The sequence below is a fragment of the Cyprinus carpio genome, chromosome B22, assembly GCF_018340385.1.
Source record: "Cyprinus carpio isolate SPL01 chromosome B22, ASM1834038v1, whole genome shotgun sequence".
Taxonomy (NCBI): domain Eukaryota; kingdom Metazoa; phylum Chordata; class Actinopteri; order Cypriniformes; family Cyprinidae; genus Cyprinus; species Cyprinus carpio.
Genome location: NC_056618.1, coordinates 2,303,651 through 2,325,614, shown reverse-complemented (window position 1 = coordinate 2,325,614; position 21,964 = coordinate 2,303,651). Strand labels below are relative to the sequence as shown.

The following is a 21,964-nucleotide window of genomic DNA, read 5'->3' as shown; positions in this document are numbered from 1 at the left end:
AGAGAGACGGAGAGAGCGAGCCTGAGTTCACTGCCCATGCAGGAGCTCAGATAAAGCAGACAGTGTGTACGTGTGTCCAATCTGAAACAGGTTTTCCCACAATAGGAACTCTCCACCCCATCCTGGTTGGACTTTAAAAGCCCAGCCTCTCTACAGAGAGACACCTGTTTCTCTCAGCTCTGCACACCTGTTCTCATCTGAAACATCTTCCACTGCAGCTCTCCACGGTTCCTCTTGTCCAACTATGAGTCTGAGAAACAAGCGCATCAGTTCCAGCAGCTCGGTGAGGAGCAGTGGGAAGATGGGAGGCTACGGCTACAGCAGCTTAAGTGGGATCTCCTTGGGAGCATCTTCCCCGAGCTTTAGCACCAGCTCTGCTTATCTGGGGCCTACCATAGCTAGCGTCTCTGTCAACAAGAGCCTGCTTGCACCTCTCAACTTGGAGATCGACCCCAATATCCAAATGGTGCGCACTAAGGAGAAGGAGCAGATCAAGTCGCTGAACAACCGCTTTGCCACCTTCATCGATAAGGTAAAGTTGGGTCTCTTGTTCACAGAGTTGTTACAACGTTTTGTAAAATTTCAACCAAAAAGTAGTGGTCTTTGAATGCTAAAACCAACAGGGTGTTGATGGCGATGATAAATTCTTAATACGATCAACATCCCAAACTTCTGAGGGAAAGGTGATTTGGTAGAGAGGCATGAAACTGATAGTTCTGTAGCGTGACCCACTTCTCTGAAGCCTGTAACCTGATAAAAAGCAGGTCAGATCTGATCAAGCCACTGAAGACAGCACTATCCCAGCGAGCATGAAGGAAGCTTTTGTGTGCCGGAGGACAATGCAACCAAATCCCAGGGGCCCGCTGGACTGAAATCGACACTTCAATCGCACTGAAGTACAACTAAGTCACTGTTGCGGGTCGGGGCAGGGCTGGGTCCTCCAACACGGGTCTCAGGTCGGCTTTTAAAGCGCTCAAAATTAAGGATTTACGAAGAACCCATCTAGGTCAGCCGCTATTCTCCAGAGTGTTACTGTTCAGCTAATGGGGAGTCATATTGCTCCATTAATGAGTCCATCCTGGCAGGGTGGGCATCAGTCAAAGCGTCCAGGCTTTCAGGATGTGCAGTGAATTGAAAAAGTCTCAAAGAAGAGCTCTTAAAATGCTGAAATTCCACAGAAGTGGACTCCTTCTTCTTTGTTTCTTATAAAAAGATGACAGGAATAACTTTGGTAACAGAACATTAGTCAAACACTTTAATTAACCTACCTTATGTTCTTCAAGGAAGATTTACATTTAAGGTGAACAGCTTTTACATCAATATTTCAGTATACTGGGTACAAATATGGTTACTTTGAGCACAATTCTTTAGATGATGTTGTAGAAGCCACCTAAGGATTGACCTTTTCCTTCCATGAGCTTTGTGTAAAATGTTTCTTATAACATTGAATACCGAGACTTATCAGTCATACTGAACCCATACTGAACTTATATTATAAATTCAAAATTTTGATACTGACACTGGAAATTTTAATTAAATAACCAAATTAAATAATTTCTGTATTATTAAATTAAACAATATACAAAGTAATATAAAACAAAAATAAATTTTTGACAATCAATAACAAAGGCACATATTTCTATATCTATTCCATATGAAAAACAAACTGAATTTAAAAAAAAATAAATAAACATGCATTTATTGTTACCTCTACAGGTGCGCTTCCTGGAGCAGCAGAATAAGATGCTGGAGACCAAGTTTGAGCTGCTGCAGGGCCAGACTCCGGGCCGGTCCAACGTTGAGCCCATGTTTGAGGCTTACATGGCCAACTTGCGCAGACAGATGGACGTGGTCAACAATGACAGGACCAAGCTGGACGGAGAGCTGAGGAACATGCAGGGACTGGTGGAGGACTTCAAACACAAGTATTTAGATCTACACAAACACCACTGTTGTCTGAACTTAGAGGCTCTCCTGTATTTCTTTGAGAAACCAATTATATAGAGCCACACCTGCTAATGATTTTATTCTAAACTTTAACTGACACAGCTTGGGTATCATCAAGACCAATGGATCATACTTGCTATAAATGTGTTTTCAACCTTTGTCCACATTCACATTCACTAATATCCACTTTATATTTTCTTTTGACTCAGATATGAAGATGAGATCAACAAAAGGAACAACCTGGAGAATGATTTTGTGATTCTGAAAAAGGTGGGATCCCTAGATGACTTTACGTCAGAGGTCAAAAATTGTATTTGTACACATTATGAAACACAAACCAATAGGTATGACCTCACTGTAATGTGGGGTTAGGGCAGGTAACACAGTGAAAAGCTGGACTTTTTTCAGGACCAGGGAAAGTTAAACTTTCACAACACGTTGAATAAAAGCAGCCCAGGAGAGGGAAAAATGAAATGTTTTGGGAGGGGTAAATAGCTCTGAGCTCAGGGGATCAGATCCCATTGACACAAAAGCCTGGGTGGGGACGCAGCATTATTTATACACTAGAGGATATCTGTTTTCAATGGCCTCCCTACTGAGAGAAGCAAGAAGTCAAAGTTGCATACTAAAGATCTCCAAGAGATGTAGGTTTTGATATATCAATATGAGTGTTTCTGGTGCATGGGGGTGGGGGGTGGGGCTTCAATGGACATACAAGGAAGACATACAAGTTACTCAAGGTTGCAATTGAGAAGAGGAAAAATGGAGTACTGTGTGTCCCGCAGGATGTAGACTCTGCGTATCTGGTGAAAGCTGATTTGGAGGACAAAGTTGGTGCCCTGACTGATGAGATCAACTTCCTGAGGACCATCTATGATGAGGTAATGCATATACACTTAGAATACCAGCCATAAAACTACATACCAAACAAAGAATACTGTTTTTCTTTAAATATTTAACTACAATTTGCCATTTAAGGAAACAGTGGTTGGACCACAACAAACATCTCAACTAATATGGCTTGCAAGAAATGTGCAGTACAGTTTACACACAGCTAAACTACACATAAACTTTGCTTCATCTCTATGGATCAGGAATTGCGTGAGCTGCAGGCGAGCATTAAAGACACGTCCGTCATTGTGCAAATGGACAACTCCCGAAACCTCAACATGGATCATATTGTGGCCGAAGTCAAGGCTCAATACGAGGAGATCGCAGCCAAGAGCCGCGAAGAAGCTGAATCCTGGTACAAGTCCAAGGTAGACACAAAACACAAACTGTTTCCTTTTATAAACTGGTTGCCAAGTCAGCATGAAATGCCATTTTCGAACTGTATTTCTGATTGACAAAGCACATTCAGTGACATAAAATCTAGGATGGGACCAATACATTAGGAATTTGTTGGGTAGGGAAAGTCGTATCTTAACATTTTAATGAAAGATTTTGAAGACATTTTTCAATTGGAATGAGTAGTAGTTCACAATTAGACCCAAAAGGATGAAAGGCCTCTCCGTCTTAAAGTCCCGGGCTGAATTTCAGTCCCAGTACGTCCTTCAGAACTTCACAAACAGCTTTCATTTTGGAAACAATCAAGTGTACTGATCGCTTTTCCATCTCGTGCTGCTCAGTTCGATCAGATGTCCTCTCAAGCCATTCAGTACAACGACGAACTGCGAAACACTAAAGGAGAGATTGCGGATATCAACCGCATGATCAGCCGTCTGCAGAGCGAGATCGAGGGGTCATTAAATCACAGGTGAGAAATGTGCTGCATTAACCTTTGCGTTAAATTAAAACCCATGGTAGTCGCTAACTCTCGAGCCTACAATTCGATTTTAGCGCGCTCAAACCTGGAGCGAACCAGATAGCGGAGGCCGAGGATCGTGGCGAGATGACTGTGAAGGAGGCCACAAAAGGTCGTATGAAGGACCTTGGAGGACGCACTTCAGAGAGCCAAGCAGGATATGGCCCGCCAGCTCCGCGACGAATAGTACCAGGAGCTCATGAATGTCAAGTTGGCGCTGGACATTGAGATCGCCACCTACAGGAAGCTGCTGGAAGGCGAGGAGGACAGGTAACGCAATGACTCCTGTTTTAACACACTGTATTCTTCCTAAGAGGGGTGGAACTGAAATGCTAGCATTAATACATATTGACAATCCCATTTTTTCTTACCTCTTACAGAATTGGACAGCAGCCCATTGTGAACATCCAGGCTGTTCCCAACTACAGTAAGTGTAAATGGACTAATGGGACATTATTCATTACAACAATGGGCACATTATACACACACTTCTACATGCCATTGCCCATGGCATTGTACAGCTTGTAATGTACTGTCTTTCCCTTAAGAGATTTAAAAAAGAATTATTATCATTGGGATATGTGGAGATGCTCTTGAATTTTTCACACCTCTTGGTCAAAAGGCTTCTCAAAAATATTTGCCGCTGGTCCATTCCTTTATGAAACAGCCACTTCCAATCAATTGTCCATGTAGAAATTCAAGCCTGTCTCACAGTTTGTCTGAAAGTGAAAGAGGACATTCATCATCACATTACAAAAGGAAAATGGGTCACAAATACCATTTCATGTTGAGCTCATTACCAGCATTTTAAAACATTTGACCATCATACACAATTTGAAAACGTATTGTTTTTATTGTTTAATTGAATAATTGTTTTTCTTCACAGGTTCCACAAGGGCCCGGTGACCACGGTTTTCAGCAGAACAGCTCTCCATCACCTAAAATCCTGATCACCGACTATCTGAAACCAGAAACAACACCCAGATTCAGCAATCATCTGAAGTGTTATCATTTATCAAAAAACGCTATACTATTACCTTATGACAGTTCACATTAAATATAGAAGTAGTTTTCTTTGGACTTTCTATGAATCAATGGGAAGAATCTGAAATTAATTTTCTGAAAGAACAAAGACCTTGTGTTTTATTGAACTAATATATATATATAAGTAAACCAATTTAATGAAAATACAGAATGATTTATTCTACAGATTCATTTTTTTTTTTTTTGTTATTTTTGAAAAGGATAAAAGCGCCCCTGCACATGATTGCAATACAAACTAACACTTTTTAAAATGTTTTTTCTTTTTCTTTTTTCTTCAGTCTGAATTTGATTATGATTTACTTATGGACTTTAATATATTTGACACAATGTGTATGCAACAGCAGGTATATAGCGTTTACCTGCAATCCTGGATTAACATCCTCTAAACAAAATAGAGTCTGATTTTCACCACCTTGAGAAAAAATGACAGTGCAGACAGTCACTGACGGACTTAAGATGAAAAGAAATCATAATTGTATGTGTGATGTGAACAGAGTACAGAGTGAGTCCAATGTCTGTAAGAAACACAACAACCCAATACTGAAGAAATAGAAATAAACACTTACCTTCTTCAACAAGAAAGATAATGAAGAAGGCCTGCGAAAATAGCACACACCGCAAAAGCGCAACATATTCTCAACAGTGCGAATTTGAGTATTATCTTCCTGTCAAAACCTTCGTTCACACACGTGTGCACAAAATAATTGTGACTATGTTGGCGTAACTAGGCAAATACACACAGGACAGTCTAATGTAGCACTCTGTGACAGGTTAAAACATGCTATGATGATAATCTTTCATAATTGTCCCTTGATGCTTCCTAAACCTCACACAACACACCCAACAACAGCCTCGGGGAATAATTTCCTTTTTGACAATATTCAACAGAACCGTTTCAGTTCTGCTATATCTGTAATCCCATTTAAGACAGGAGCCAAGCATTTTGTCAGCGCATCAGATTAGTGAGGGTTTAACATTACCTGAATCAGACAAACCCCATATATATACAATTTAAATGAAAATACAGAATGATTTATTCTACAATTTTTTTTTTTTTTTGTTATTTTTGAAAAGGATAGCCATGCACAATGATTGCCAATACAACTAATCACTTTTTAAAATGTTTTTTTTTTTCTTTTCTTTCAGTCTGAATTTGATTAGATGATTTATTATTATTTGGACACAATGTGTATGCAAACAGCAGTATATACGTTACCAGTCAAACCTGAGTCTAACATCTCTAAACAAAATAGATATGATTGCACCACTTGACGAAAAAATGGACAGTGCAGACAGTCCTGAAGACTTAAGATGAAAAAGAAATCATAATTGTGTGTGATGTGAACAGAGTAAGATTAGTCAATGTCTGTAAGAACACAAACCATACTGAAGAAATAAACACTTACCTTCTTCAACAAGAAAGAAATGAGATGGCGTGGGAATTGAAAATAAAGCCAAAGATATTATATTCTGTGCAGTTTGATTTTTTTTTTTTGTTAATGTTGTTCAAATGTAATGTAATAATTGTTTTTTCTGGCTACAGGCTATTGGAAATAGAGACAGGTCAGTGTGTGTTGTGTTATGTTAAAAGTTGATATTGATGTTATTATTATTTTCATCCTTGATGCTTCCTAAACTCAACAAAAACACCAAACAACAGCCTCGGAATAATTTCTGTTTGAGCAATATTTCAACAGAAACCATTTCAGTTCTGCTGTCTGTAATCCCATTTAAGACAGGAGCCGTTTACTTTGTCAGCGCATCATTGTTTTTTGTGGGTTTTTATTATTTTGTTTAATAAGAACAAAAAATTTATTTAATAATTATTTACTTAATGAATTATAGGTGATGAAAAGCATCACGGTGGAGACACAAAGACCACGATGAAGGCCAGAATACACCTACTTTCATTACATAAACAGCCCCAAATTACTTGACATTCACAAACTCGATGAAGCTTAACTATGATAATAAAGGATATTAATTCTTACCACAAGGCTTCACAGTTGGACGAGCTCTCCTCGTCCAAAACATCTTCGTTTCATGTATTTCTGGTACTTTCACTTCATTTGTTAAAACTGAAGTGTCCAATTAAACGTAATATTAAAATAATCACACATAGAAGAAAGCGGACAGCCGCTAAGTTAGACCGTTAAATCATTCGTCAGTTAATGTTTGAATTCTGACAGTCTGAAAGAGCGGGAAGAGTTCTGTGACGTTCAGTCTGGAAACGCGCGCCGATTTTAGTAGCTCATATCCATACATACATACATACATACATGAGTACATATAGAGGCTATATAAGAACATTTTACATTTCAGATAATTGCTGTTCTTCTTTCTTCTTTCTATTCATCAAAGAAACCTGATTTTTTTTTAAGGCTGCCCAGCTGTTTTCAATGATGTTTTTAATAATAAGTTTTTTGAACAACAAACCAGAATATTAGAATGATTTCTGAAGGATCATGTGAACTAGAGTGATAATGCTAAAAATTCAGCTTTGAAATCCACAGCAATACAATTACATTTTAAAATATATTCAAATATTCAAATAAAAAAAAAGATATTTTAAGTAGTAAAAACATTTTGGAATTTTTACTGCTTTTGCTGTACTTTGGATCAAATAAACGGGGACTTGGTAAGCAGAAGAGACTTCTTTAAAAACATTAAAAATATTATTTCCCAAAACTTTTGACTGGCAGTGTACTTATTTTCACTTTACGCTCATTTGCAAAACGAGCAGTTAAAATACTGTGTATAAAACAACTTAATTCTATTTATATGGCAGTGCTCTAAGGGAAAACAACAAATAAACAAGACATTAGAAACATTATAGTGGAGCATAGCGTTTATTAAATTAAAACATGCTAAAAGAAAAAAAAAAGACTATATCCATCTGTCTGTAATTTAAAAAATATATAAAAATAATCCAGAGGGGCAAACACATCTTCTCATTCTTAATAATTATAAGTATACTAACAACAAACGATAAACTAAAAGCCTTCTTTGCATCTTTCAATTAGATATACTGTTACTTCAAAACATGTAAAATAAAAAACAGGAAAGTGTACGTCACTAGTGCCCTCTTGTGGTTGGTTAAAATAATTACAGTGTACCAGACTAGTGTTACAGTCTAGTGTAGTCAGGCAGCTGTAGACTTGATCTTGACTGTTTTGTTGTCGACTACTAATCATCCGTCTTTGAAGACGCATGAAGAACTTCTGTCCCATGCTGTATTGCCGAAACTCTGCCCACCAAATCCATGCTGCACTGCTTTTCCAAGTGCTCTCTAGCATGCGCCGCCATGTCCCCTCGAATCTCAAGGGTCTTGAAGTGGTCGAAGTCACTGCGCCCCAGTTTGCGTAACCGGCGCGCAGCAGAGCGGTAACACTTCCACGGCTGTGCCTCCAGCAGCAGAAACTCACAGAGAGACGCCAGTCTGGAGAGAAGAGACAGAAACGCTGCGTCTCCGTGATTCAGGTGCACCCACATAGTCACCGCAAAACAGGTGCACAGCTGGAAACGGGGGGGGGCAGACAAATTTTCAGGTGTGGGTCTAGAGCTGTGTGTGTCTCTGTGGAGTATGTGTTATCCAGGGGGATAAACTGGATATTTTGGGTAAAGGGGTTGGAGTTCTGCGCCCGGAGGATTAAATCCTGATCCAGGTCAAATCCAAGCAGATGCACTTCTCTTTTAGAAAAGTCACTTCCAGAGGCTTCCTCGTGCAATAAATGCTTGTAGAGAGCAACAGACAAGTCCTGACAAAAATGATTAAAAGCCCATTTTTATGAGTTAAATTTAATACATTTTCCTTATTGAAACCAATCAAGTAACATAACAAAATAGTTTAGTTATTTTTAATACATTTTACTTATTTATATGAGTATTTAGAAATTATAATTTGTTTTTGGGCATAATTATTTAATGTTGAGCTTTTGTAGTTAAATTTCTGGTTTTGCTGTTATTTGTCTGGAGTAATTGTTATTGGGCTTAAAACTGGATACATATGAGTGGTTTTGATTCAGTTATATCGGTCTAAAAAAAAAAAAAAATCTTAAGGGTAAACATTAAGGCAAGTTTGTGTTTAGAGATAACCACAGCATGCAAAGATAAGAAAGTGAAGAATTTAACGAGCTTAATATCTAATAACGAAGGCATAACATGATGATTTAAATACTAAATGAGAGGGGAAAGTCATTTTTTACCCCTGAATTGCATCCCACGTCCAGTATTACAACGCGTTCAGAGCGCGAGTCCGAATGTTTTTCCAGCAGCGTTCTCTGGTATTAAACTCAGGCGATTCTCTGGCGGGTTGAAGGTGTCATAATTGACAAAGTTTTCCATAGGAGCGGGCTCCTGGGTCCTTGGTTTTCCTCTTCACTCCCATGGGGAACGCGAGTCTCCATGTCTGTCCAACAACAAAATAATCCCCGACGGCGCGCGCTGCCTTAACAAACTAGTTCCTCATCTCGGATCGACTGTACACGTTTAGAAATTAATAAAGGCAGGCATTAAAATTAAAAGTCAGCCATTATACCCAGATATTCGGCTCAGTGCTGTAAAATCTTTCATTTACGATGATAGAGTTTATAAACTCTCGGGCAAGGTACGAGAGGGACCGGGTTTCACCTACACTTGGCCCTTCTGCTTCGCCATAGCGTTACTGAAGTAACTGCGCATGCGCACAACCCATTTTCCCGACATCGAGAGCAGAGCTGCGTCTCCTCAGACCTTGAATTGTAATTTAAACAGGTGAGACTCCACGTTTGGCATATTTTATGTAAACGCAGTAATTATTAAACGACTCTAAAATCGTGTTTATGTAGAAAGAAAGCTGACTAAAGCTTGTTTTCTGACGGAAACCATGCGAATTGTGGTTTAGGTCAGAGAGCTGAGGTGCAAACTCGTGCTGATGTGTTGTAAAACCGAACAGAAATAAAACGAGTATGCACGAATTATAGGTATGATCGTTATTGAATATGGTGACATGTACCATGGTAATATTCCTTGACGTATTTGAAGATCTTAAATCTAGAGCCACAAATCTATAAAATTAATTTTTTAGTCTTTCTTCAGTAAAACTGTGGCACATTATATATATATATATATTTAATTTTTTATATTCCTTGACGTATTTTCATATAATTGATGATATTCAGATATGATGATATTTAAAGCTTTGAGATAGTGTTTCCCTCAATGTGGTGTGCTTCATTATCGGACTTAGTGTTTCCCGTACCTGACAATGCGTTTTTTATTGTTTTGTTGTCCCAGAAATGTCCTGCAAAACATTAGGTTTTAGGTTTTCTCATGCTGTTATCCCAGGACAGAGTTTTTAAGGTTTGTTTTTGGTCAGCCAGCTTTTTGTCAGGGGACAGTACACATTCTTTTAAGGTTTGCAGAACCTGTAGACGTCTTGCAGAGGAGCGTGCGTCTTGCAGATGTAAATGCAGACGTCAGATCAGCACATCTCTGTAATTGTAATATGTTGCGTCTTCACAGATCACAGTCATGCCTCAGGCGGGAACAAGCGCATCGCTGATGTGGGTTATAAGCTGTTCTCACGGGCTGCCATGCTGCTGTGACGGTGTACGGCGGATACCTGTGCGTTCCGGCGGGGCCTCAGCGGTACATGCAGAAACAGAAACAGCCTGGAGCTGGCGTGCTAAACAGAATGAGAGCACCGGGCTTCAGAAAACTATTAAAGACTGAAGACACGGGCTGTGAATAATCACTGGACCGGACACTGATCATGTCACACGAACAGATTGTCAGCAGAGCCACACCTGGTGTCACGACCCCCGAAGGGTTTATTTTTGCCTTTTTGAGGAGTTCAGTGAGATCTTCTGTGTTGCAATATATTAAATACTCCTTGTAAAATCTACCATAAGCACGAGTGTCGGTGCATGTGCTGTAGATTCTGCCGGGGTCTCCAAGTTGTGAAAATGCTTTTAAAGTGACGCAACATTCTAGAGCTGAATATAAATTTAAATTATTATATTCCAGGGTTTTCAATGTTTACCCTAAAACTAAAAAACATTCTAGAGGAATTGTTTGTTTATTGAAACGAAGCTGAAATTAAAATACAAAAATTAGATGAAAAACGAAAATTGTTAACGGAAAATAAATACAAGTTTCGGTTGAAGTACTAAAATTAATCGTGAAATGTATATATCAAAGCACATATTAAAATACATAAAACTTTAAATATTAAAAGAACTTGAAAACATAAAACTAAGAGCCAATTTAAATATTAATAAATACTAAAATAATATTAAAAATAGTTTTATTCACTGATGCATCGCGGTTTTTAATGCCCTCGCTGCGGATCAGAAAATATATATATATTTTTTTTGCATTATAGAAATTAATTTTTAAAAAAGATTTCAAAATTGACTGGAAAGACTGGAAACTACAGTTAAAATTCTATTGCATTTGTAGTATGACTGTGGGAAGCACGTAATCTGTAAATTAATTTTTTTACATATTTTATTTCCTACATAATCAATTCATTAAGTAGATTTTCAGCGGCCTACCTATTAATCAAAAAGTCGTTCTCTCATCTAAGAATTACAGAACAAAGGCCCAGCTTTCATTTTAATTATAAACCTTATTTGCGTTTTTTCCAAAAAATAAAAAAAAACGGAATGAAACAAAGCACAGGAAACAATTTACAAACACATATCAAACAAACAATGAAAAAAACGAAAAAAGAAGAGAAGCAAATGAATATGGAAACTCAAGTACATCCGACCATTAAAATCGAGGAGAAATGGAGAATCTTCTTTCCTGACTTCAGTAAAATGTGAAGCTGAGAAGAAACGCTCTTCGCGGCTCCCGGTGACAAGGAAACGAGGGAATGCAAATATCACAAATTTAATCGCTTTCTCTTCACAAGACTCCTCATAGTGGCATATTGTCCTACATGTCCCATAGTCACTGGATATGAAGCCCCAAACAAACACCACCCACCCCAAACTCTTCGTCACTGAGGTCTCAGAAGTATGCACAACAGGGGATTCCGTTGGTGTTTCTTTGTAGTTGTTTTTGTGTGTTGGAAATCTGTGAGGTTTAGTTCCAGGGCATGAGGTAGTTGTAGTGCGCCATATTCGCTATATTCTGGGAACATGAGTCCTTGCGTCCGAAATGGCCCCGGGAGGGCCCCAGCCGCAGGGAAAGATGTCAACCAGTTGTTGTGATCTGCGCTACAGTGTTTGGAGCGAATTCGAAATGCGCCGTTGGTGCCAGTTTTCTCCTCGGGATGAACAGTTCTGACGTCGCTCTTTGGGGGCGTGTCGTTTCTGTGTTTTTTCTTTCTTCTCCGCAGCTGCTTTCGATGTCAGCTGCGGTGCAGCTTTTGGACACCTGGAACAGATCATTGCATTTGGTGATATTTGTATTAGTTGTAGTACTTTCTAATGGTTTTTTGGATTGTAGTATGTAAAAAAATAAAATAATATATATTAAAACAGTTTTAAAAGCAGAGTCCACATCCCCACATAATATATTTGTAAAACGCTTTTTAATTAAAGTTTTTTGGTTCAAATTCTCTGGCTGGAAAATGGTTGGCAGCCTGTCCTCAAGAGGGCGCTTGGGTGCGTTTAAAAGGCAAAATTCGTTCCACTGAAAAGCATCTAGATGAGTTTGTTTCTTCTTATCAGATTTGGAGAAATGTAACATTGCATCAACTTGCTCACCAGTGGATTCTTTAGAAGTGAATGGGTGCCATCAGAATGGAGAGTCCAAACAGCTGATAAAAACATCACAATAAATCCACACCACTCCAGTCCCCATCTGTCAACATCTTGAGAAGACAAACAAAAACTGTGTGTTTTGTAAGGAAACAAATCCTATTTATGAATGTTTAAAACTTCAAACTGTCTGCTTTTGGCTACAATGTGACTCCACAATCCATAAATAATGCTTCCTTTAATGAAAAAAGTCCACGCTTGTTTGTCCTCTCACGTCAAAATACTCCCAACAGTGCAGAGACTGTTTTTTGGACTGTAAAACGCGTGTTTGATCTGTGGCAGATTTCGCTCTTGATCCAGACGAGACCTTTTCTCACTCTAGGAAGGGAGGAGCACATTATTATGGAGTCATATTTTAGCCAGAAGAGACGGTTTGAAGTTAAAAACGTCTCGATGGATCTGTTTTGGATTTCACTTCACAAGACTTGATTAATTAATGGTCTGAATTACCTGTGGATTACTGTAATGTCTTTTTATCAGCTGTTTGGACTGACGGCACCCATTCACTGCAGAGGATCCATTGGAGAGCAAGTGATACAATGCTACATTTCTCCAAATCTGATAAAGAACCAAACTCATCTACATCTTGAATGGCCTGAGGGTGAGTAAATGTTCAGGAGAATTGCATTTCTGGAGTAAACTAGTCCTTTTCTATTCACATGTCAAGCCGCTACAAAATGAACCAGGAAATCAAGTAAAGAGAGCAGACTTACAGCCGAAGACACTGAGAGAGAGGGAAAGACCCTATAAAGCTGAGAGGGGGTTTAGCAGAAAGAGCGGGAAAGATTTTCTCAATCAGCGGGGACAGAAGCTGTGAAAGATCGGGAAGAGGCCTCACCAGCAGCTAGAGAGGGGAAAAAAGACAAACCAGTAAGTCGAATAAGGCAGGAAAACAAAAAAACAAAAAAAAAAAAAAAAAAAAAAAAAAAAAGAGAAAGATAAAAAGAAAAAAGGAGAAAAAACGCGAAACCAAAAGTAACGACATGAGGAACGGGGACCTCCTGAACATGTGAGGACAGAGAAAGCGGAAGATAAAAAAGATGAGATGGCGAATGGAGGAAGAAGGAAGAAAAATGGAAAAAAGACCGCAATAACGGCGTGGTTTGAAATGTTGAGCACCTAACGGAGGGTTTCGTTGCGCACTTCCTCTCATGCATGGCTTTTTTTTGGAGGATGAAGGCGTATGCGAGCGATGAAGTTTGGGGTAGGACGGACCAGATGCGATTGATGTGCAGCACCTGCGAGGGGGGCACTAACAGCCAGCAGAGAAGTATGAAAAAGTTGAAGACCACCAGGACGGGTACGGCCCGATGCAACTCCACTACCCAGCTCTCGAAGAGCCGGTCGTGTCAGTCAGAATCCTGCAACAACAAAAACACGTCATCTCATACTGAACATATGGGGAGGATTCATTTTACTAACCCTCTTTCACATTTTAAACTGGGATGCAGTAGCCAGGGTTTTATAGTTAGCAGCGAGTTTTAGGATTATGGAGTCAGAAGGTCAAATTTGGGCCAGTAAGCAAACAGTTCTGAAGTTACAAACATCCTCCCATGATGGGGATTTTTTTTTTTTTTTTAACACACGAAACATGCAGCTTTTGGCTTCACACAAGAGATTATTTGATAGACTAGACTGAGTGGTGTGTATTACTAATTGTGGATTATTGTGATGTTTTTATCAGCTGTTTGGACTCTTTCATTCTGATCGGCACCACATTCACTTCAGAGGGATCCATTGGTGAAGCAAGTCAGGCAATGCTACATTTCTCCACATCTTGATGAACAAACAAACTAATCTCATGTAGTCTGTTTATATTTTGTAGTACACTATTTTCTCACGAGAAAAACGTTCTTGTAATTAATGTTGTACCACCAAACCATTCGCTCACGTCATACCATAATTTTCAGGATTTTGAGATCATTTTGTTTGACACAGGTTTTCAAAGAGACGGAATAATTTCCAATATCATCTGTTTACGTCCAGAGCTAGCGAATTATTATTGATTAACTCTTGAAAGATACTCACAGAAACTGGTGTTAACTATAAGCACTATTTCTATCCCATGTATACAAGATAAACAAAAATAGCCAACGTCCTGGGGGAAAACTGGCACCAAAGTAGTCAATCAATAATAAAAAAGACTGGATATTAATATATTATTAATAAAAATAATCGGACTTCATTTGATACATATTATAACAAAATAGCATCCAAACAGTCTAGGTTTACATTAACATAAATTTGTTGTTGCAACTTGTTTTGATTTAAAAAAAAAAATACGAGAATCAGTAAAATTTGAAAAATTAAGTTTTGAATGAGATTGGTGTATTTGGTAAGTGTATTTTATTTCTTTTTAAAACTATGGCGGCAGACAGGTGTTCATTTAATCTGTTGGCATTTTAAAACTATTATTTTTATTAAATGCGAAATACTTATTCCTATTTTTTTTATTTCATTTTCAGAAATTTTTTGGGGCTATTTCATTTTTTATTCTTAAAACTTTCTTTCATTTGTTCATTTAAATTTCTAAAAATGCTTGAGGACTTTCAACACTTTAGTATTAATACTATGAATAACTAAATTAATGCTATTCAATATGCTTTTTAGTATTTAGTTATAATAGAAAGTGTAATAACCGTAAGCAATAAGGAATGAGTCAGAGCAGCTGAAGGGCGTTTCGTTTTTGTTAGACACGAGTCACTGCAACCACCTTCACTCATTATTTCATTAACAAAATAATAAACAGTTCACTTTGCTTGAATACATAACACACGGAACAGTTCCCTGACACTATATTATTGATTGTTTATGTTCTAAGCTATGGGTCTGTTGCACAGTGATACACAGAACCGGTATGTTGAAACGGGTCCTAGCTGTTCTTTATCGGGAATAAAACACTGTGCTGGCCAATCAGAATCAAGGACTGTATAGAGAATCTTCAAGGCTGTGTAATAGTGATTTCTCTATGTGATGTCCTGCGATTGAGTGTTGTATCTGCGGTGGAGGTCAGTGGATCTGGACCTGCGTGCTTCTGGTCTGTTAATCATCTAGTGATACCAAAACCCAGACACTGAATCCAGCCCGCTCGTGGGTTTCGCTCTGCAGGGACCAATCAGCGGCTCTCAAACAGGTAATTGGACTATTAAATGATCGCCCGGTGCACACCACACAACACACACACACACACACGGATGTGATACTGACCAGAAGGGAAGGGGAAATGAATCAATCTCGTCCCGAAGAAGATCATACTGAACACCACAAACAAGAGAAGTCACATAAACGCTGGTATTTGGCATAGTTCGCTAACTTTGCGGCCTAACCTTGTAAGATGCAAATAAAAAAAAAAAAAAAAAAAAAAAAAAAAAAAATGTTGCATTTGAAAAAAAAAAAAATACAGTGAGATAGAATTTTATACATCAATACTTGTTTAAATGCAGTTTATATACAGCTATATAATGTTTTTTTTTTTTTGCTTGATTTTTAATAGTTGGTGTCAACTAAAACAAAATATATAATTATAATTAAAATCTTAAAAAATATTAAATAAAATTAAACAAATATATAAAAAAAACCCTTCTACTTGTTTCTTGAATTTTAATTTTTTTTATGTTAGCTGTTAAGGCTACATTTAAAATCTTAAATGAGATATTAATAATAAATCTAATAAAACACAATAAAAACAGTAAATAGACATAAAAATGAATGAATATAAATGACAAAAGCACAACAAAATGAGTAACTAAAATTGAAATAATGGAAAGTGTGAGTATATTAATGATACAAAAAGTGTTCATTTAAATGCTAATTTCTAAATGGTAATATAATAATGAAATAACTATAATATCTGGTATCTATCTATCTATAATAAAAATAATAATAAAAATAAAATTATAAAATGTTGATTTATCATTTTTTTATTTAATTTTATTGCAATACATCGCATATATATTATACGTTACATTTAATGTATTATATTATAATGCAATATATTACAATAATATTAGAAAATAATACAGGTAATTTTAAATATATCTGTTTTGTAAAGGCTGCTCATGTAGCACTGAATAAAATATAAAAATACTAGTAATTGTAGGCGCAATTTGACTTTAAAATCTAGTTAAATGGTGATTTAAAAAATCAATAATTCATGTATCATTGAGGAAAAAAGTGAATGCAGGTAATTGTGTGTAACGTTACACACATGCTCCTCAGTTAAATGCTGGTTGCTGAATATTACTCAGAATAACGTGACAGTAAAAGCATTGTTATGCGTTCTCACCTCCAGCAGGAAGTCCGATGTGTCGTGAACGCACATGACCAGACTCCCCACACGCAACATGTTATTTACATACGAGAAACTGATCAGGCTGATGGTCGCCAGATGATGAACGAACATGATGAGGAAATCCTGCAGAAATACACGGGAAATACGTGTAAAACTTCCAGCAAGGACATGAAAAATATCATGCAAATTAAACACGAGCGCACAAAAACAACTCAGATTTGTAACTTTTGCCTTCAGCTGCAAACAGGTAGCCTAATTCTCCAGACTGTTTCCACCGTGTCCATAAAATAAAGAGGAACCACATCTCTCTGTTATGATTTTGAGTCACTGTAACTTATTATACAAAACTCTGGGCTCATAATGGCCACAGCCGCGTATCTTAAACAAATAAGACGAGCCGCACCCTGAAGATGCTCTTCAAACGCCAGAGTTATGTGTCTTTACGAGCGAGAAAAGGAAAAAAAAACAATAGCAAAACAAAAGCCATGTGCGAGTTCATTCTTGTTTAGTTTAAGGCCTTTCCTTCTCTAACAACACCGATCTTGAGTAGTTTTTTTAATCTGTATAGCATGACAGAGCTGCTGACGTGAGGCGGTGGAGAACAATGCTTTTGTTAAGTATGTAAAACAGCAGTATTTTGACCGTAGAGTCGAGATATATAAAGCTACTTTGAATATGTATGTCTGATGTGGTGGGAAGTTGAGAGAGGAGAGAAGTGAATTAAATAATGGATTAAACACAGTAGAAATGAATAGATGGTGCTTGATTCAGGAACGCTCACCTTTCTTTTGATGTCTGTGAACTGTGAGAACATGAGCGACCAGTAGAAGGCCAGTTCTGTTATATAATAATAATACAGGCCTGAGGTCAGCACCTATAGGACACACACACAGATTACAGACTGGTAAAATGCCAGGGTTTGTAGTAATAAGTTATTATAATGTTTTTTGGGGTAAAGTTAAATAAAATAAAATAAAATAAAATAAAAAATGAGAATAAAATGAAAAAATTAGCAAAAAAAAATCAGCAAACAAACAAATAAATAAATGCTTAAATGTTCATAAAATTTGATTTGTTGTTTATAATATTTTTTTTTTTTTTTTAAATAAAAAACTGTTGTACATGACGGTCTCGTGCATTTATCCTCCCGTAAATCCCTCATCAATCCAAAATAAAATAATTCAAGTTTAATAAAATAAAATCAAAATAAAATAAAAAGTAAAATAAAATAATTTTATTTTTTAAAATAGTATAATGAGTTAAATTAATTAATTATTAAATTAAAAAATGTAGTATGATATAATATAATATATTAAAAAATAAAGAAAAACTTAAAATTGTGAAGTTTTTCTTTATAATGTGAAATCTTAAGTGTATGATGCAGTATGGGCATTTTAATCCCTAAATCTTAATTTCATCATAAACAAAAATCAGCAAAACATCCCTTTCTATAAATAAATGCTTAATGTACATCTCAAAAATAGTTTTTTTTTTTTTTACATTTATTTATGTTGTTCATGACGGTGCATTTACTCCGTAAATCCTCATTATAAAATAAAATAATTTAATTTAATTTGATTGAATTTCATTTTAATTTGATTGGTTGATTTTAATTTCATATGTTGATTTAAAACTTTTTTTGTTTTTTAAATTTTAAACCTTTTTTTTTTTTTGTCATGTGAAATTATTTATTATCTTATAATCCTTATTAATATGTAATAATAGCCGTAGTTTGAATAACTGTAATACAATACATATTTGACTGCCATTCGTAATTGGCCCTTTTCTTTTTAATGATACAATATCCAAAGTGCTTTACAGTATTATATATAAACATATTTTTGCATTCCCCATTTGCAATCATTTATATGCTTTTTTTTTTATTTATGATAATTTAAATTTGCCTAAATTCAAACAACACATGTCCTTTGCAGTTTATTGCGGGGGCCTTTAAATATGTCTTTCTTATATTGTGGAGTTGTTGCACACAATTGAAGCATCAGTTATTGGCAAAAGATTCGTGAAAATGTCAATGTTAAGTCAAATGTTAAGATTCATTTGAACCCACATCAGAAAACGGCAACATTTTAAGTGTTACCTGATAGGGGTAATTGTACCAGCAGTGTCTCGTGTCCCACATCCAGGGAGACTAGAAAAACACTCCCCACCCACAATACATGGATATTTAAAATAAATAAATCACATTAAGTGGCCCAAACAGTGATATCTGTCCGTAATTCTACATCTTTCAGTTGTGTAACTCACCGCCCACAGGAAACGGATCCCATACACCTTAATATACACAAGATAGAATGTACAACCTCCACCTGCAGAGAAAGGAAGGCAACGGGAGAGGAACAAAAGACAGAAAACTCAAAACACACGGCCTCTCCTGCATATGAGAGTATAGCAATCAGAAAGGAAATGTTGAACACAATCCTATCAGTCCAATCACACGTGTTGATAAACATGGCAGCCAGAGGCCTGATTTCACTGCTGAATCACAGAGAATGAGGGCAGATCTTGTGTTTGACCACAGATGCATCTGATATGATGTAAAGCAGGAAGGACCCGCAGAGGGATCTGTTTCCAAAATATATGATAGCGGTCGAGTAGATATGTAATAGGTTTTCCCATGTCAAGCACAACAACCTGCTCCTCCAACATCAACCATGCATTTATATCTTCACGGCCAATCTAGAGCAACTTGCCAGGTGAAGCTGAGGTATTGACAGGGAAAACCGACCAAGTGAGCGAAGGAAGATCACTCACGTGTTCCACTGGCAATGGTCAACCTATTTCCACAGTCTATTTTCCACTTGGAATCTCAAAACAAATCCTCAATACAGGATTTCTAATGAACCCACTAAACCAGCTATCTCTAAGATGAATTATTGACGAGTATTGTGTCTAAGCACTTTGAGTCAGCTTATATCTTACAAACTATTTTAGTCCAAATATCAATGATAATTTTCCTCATCTCACTTCTATCTCATAAAAACGTGCTCTATTGATGCATAGTTCTGTGGTATTAATTTCTATATGCTATATCTCCCTAGCCTGCATGTGCGCTTATAGCAGGCAAACAGACATTAGACCCGTCACTGCTCTCATGCTCGTCTGCAAAAACTTGGGTTCTTGTCGCTTGGTTTCGTCCATGGTTCCGTCCCGCGGTCGAAAAACCATCCGCATGGAACCTTTTCCTCACGTCCCAGTCCAGCTGCTTTGCACAGGACCCTCTAAGTGCCAGCGAGTCCGGGGACCTGGAATAAACAAGGACAAATTGAGAGGTAAATGTAATCATTATCTTCAAATATCCTTTCATGGTATTGTGGAATTATGAAGTTACGAATAAACTCTTGGCTTGCATTTTATGTATTTGTCCTACACACACACACACAACACCACACACCAAGTAATTAATATTTTCACAAATTTTTTGATTAGATTATTTAATTTAAAGTTGGAATTGAAATTATAATTAAAATTTTTTGATCTTACATTTTTTTGGAAATTAATTCGAAAATTTAAGCTAAACTGGAAATCGATTGGGTGATTCTGAGACTCGGGACACAAGTAGCGCAAACGGCTACTATTCATAACTCAAAATTTACATTCTGTATTTAAATGTTATCTTGTTCTTCAAGTGCTTGTATCTCAAGACCTTCACTGCCACTTTGTATACTAATAAACTAATAAATCAACTAAATGTTATAAAGTAAAGCATTTTTTGTTGTGAAGATTGTTACAGGCATAATTTGTTTAACGATGTATGTAAATCACACAATAAACACTGAAATAGCTACATTTATTTCACTTTTTCATTTTCTTCGTGATAGTTTTAAATTAAGATGATATATTTACATTTACATATCTCACATTATATGAGATTTTTACATTGTAAGCTTTAAAATCTTGATATAAGACAAAAATAAATAAATTCTAAAACGTTTTCATTTAAAAAAAAAAAAATGTACATAGATCACACAATAAATGAATTAGTTGCATTTATTTCACTTTTTCACTATGATAGTTTAGAATTGAAATAAATAATATTAGTTTATTAAGGATTTTTCCACTGTAAAGCTTTAAATTCTGGGCCTGGGACCAAAAGTAAATACATTTTAGTTTTCATTTAAAAAAAAAATAAAATGTAAAAATTAAAATGTAAAAAATGTAAAAATACAAATCAAGCCTTGGAGCATAAATGGAACAAAGGTATATAAATTCTACTTTACATTAAAAAAATAAATAAATAAATAAATAAAACCCTGGAACATCCGGAACATAACCCGTCTTAAGTTGATACATAAAACGAAAAAAAAAAGAAAGGCCTACAGAATAACCAGCAAAATGACAAATGAAACCACAATGACAAAATGAAAAATGAGACCACAGATTGACAGCTTTCTTAAGAAAGTTATCAGTTCAGATCTCCACCCACATCAGCTTGAGAGCTGATAAAAAGGTTTTACAGCAGCTTGACAAAACGGCTCTTTGAAGCCACTGGTGATTGTAAAGAGAAATGTCACACATCTATGCATCTGTCTGCTGATGTGTTAAAACCTGCCTGAGGTGCATTTACTGTTGGTTTCTAGACTAAAGTTGAAAGATATTGCCTCATAAAACACACAGTGACAGCAGAGGAACAAACAGGTTCACGAAAGAGAAAAACCAGGACGAATAATGTCGAAAAAATGGGGCTGGGAAATGTTTTGATTGTATTTAATCTTATTTCACCAGTTTACTTCACATTGAGCATTAGCTTCGGTCAATGACTCTCTCTCTCTCTCTCTTCTCTCTCTCTCTCTCACACCTCTCTTGCATGGCTTTATTTTCCATTACGCTGCTCCAGCATACCTTTGTGATGGATGTAAACACTTTCTCCAGGACAGCGTTGGGCTGAGCTCTCCGACTCAACTCCGTCTGGATCTGAAGGAGGGAGGCACATGGACCCGCGATACACCTGCAGGGGGGACGCAGAGATAAATCACAATCTTATCTTGTGCTATCAAGACCGAATTCAAGCGATTTACATGGCGGACGTACGTAATCTAGATCTAAAGTGTTTTACATTAAATTGTGTTTTGAATTGTGTTTACATTGAAAAGTGTTTTACATTAAACT

The 21,964-nt window shown here is 36.7% G+C and overlaps 1 long non-coding RNA gene and 2 pseudogenes across 1 annotated transcript; 1 reads left to right on the top strand and 2 right to left on the bottom strand.

Moving 5' to 3' along the window:
* The window catches only part of LOC109062242, a 995,865-nt pseudogene that overhangs the window by 30,275 nt on the left and 943,626 nt on the right, over nucleotides 1-21,964 (bottom strand).
* LOC109102222 lies at nucleotides 222-4,294 on the top strand (annotated as a pseudogene).
* Nucleotides 17,618-18,981, bottom strand: LOC122141506. The gene is made up of 2 exons (XR_006157853.1): nucleotides 18,936-18,981; nucleotides 17,618-17,711 (listed from the first exon to the last, which is right to left on the bottom strand). It is a non-coding gene; the product is annotated as an uncharacterized LOC122141506 (long non-coding RNA).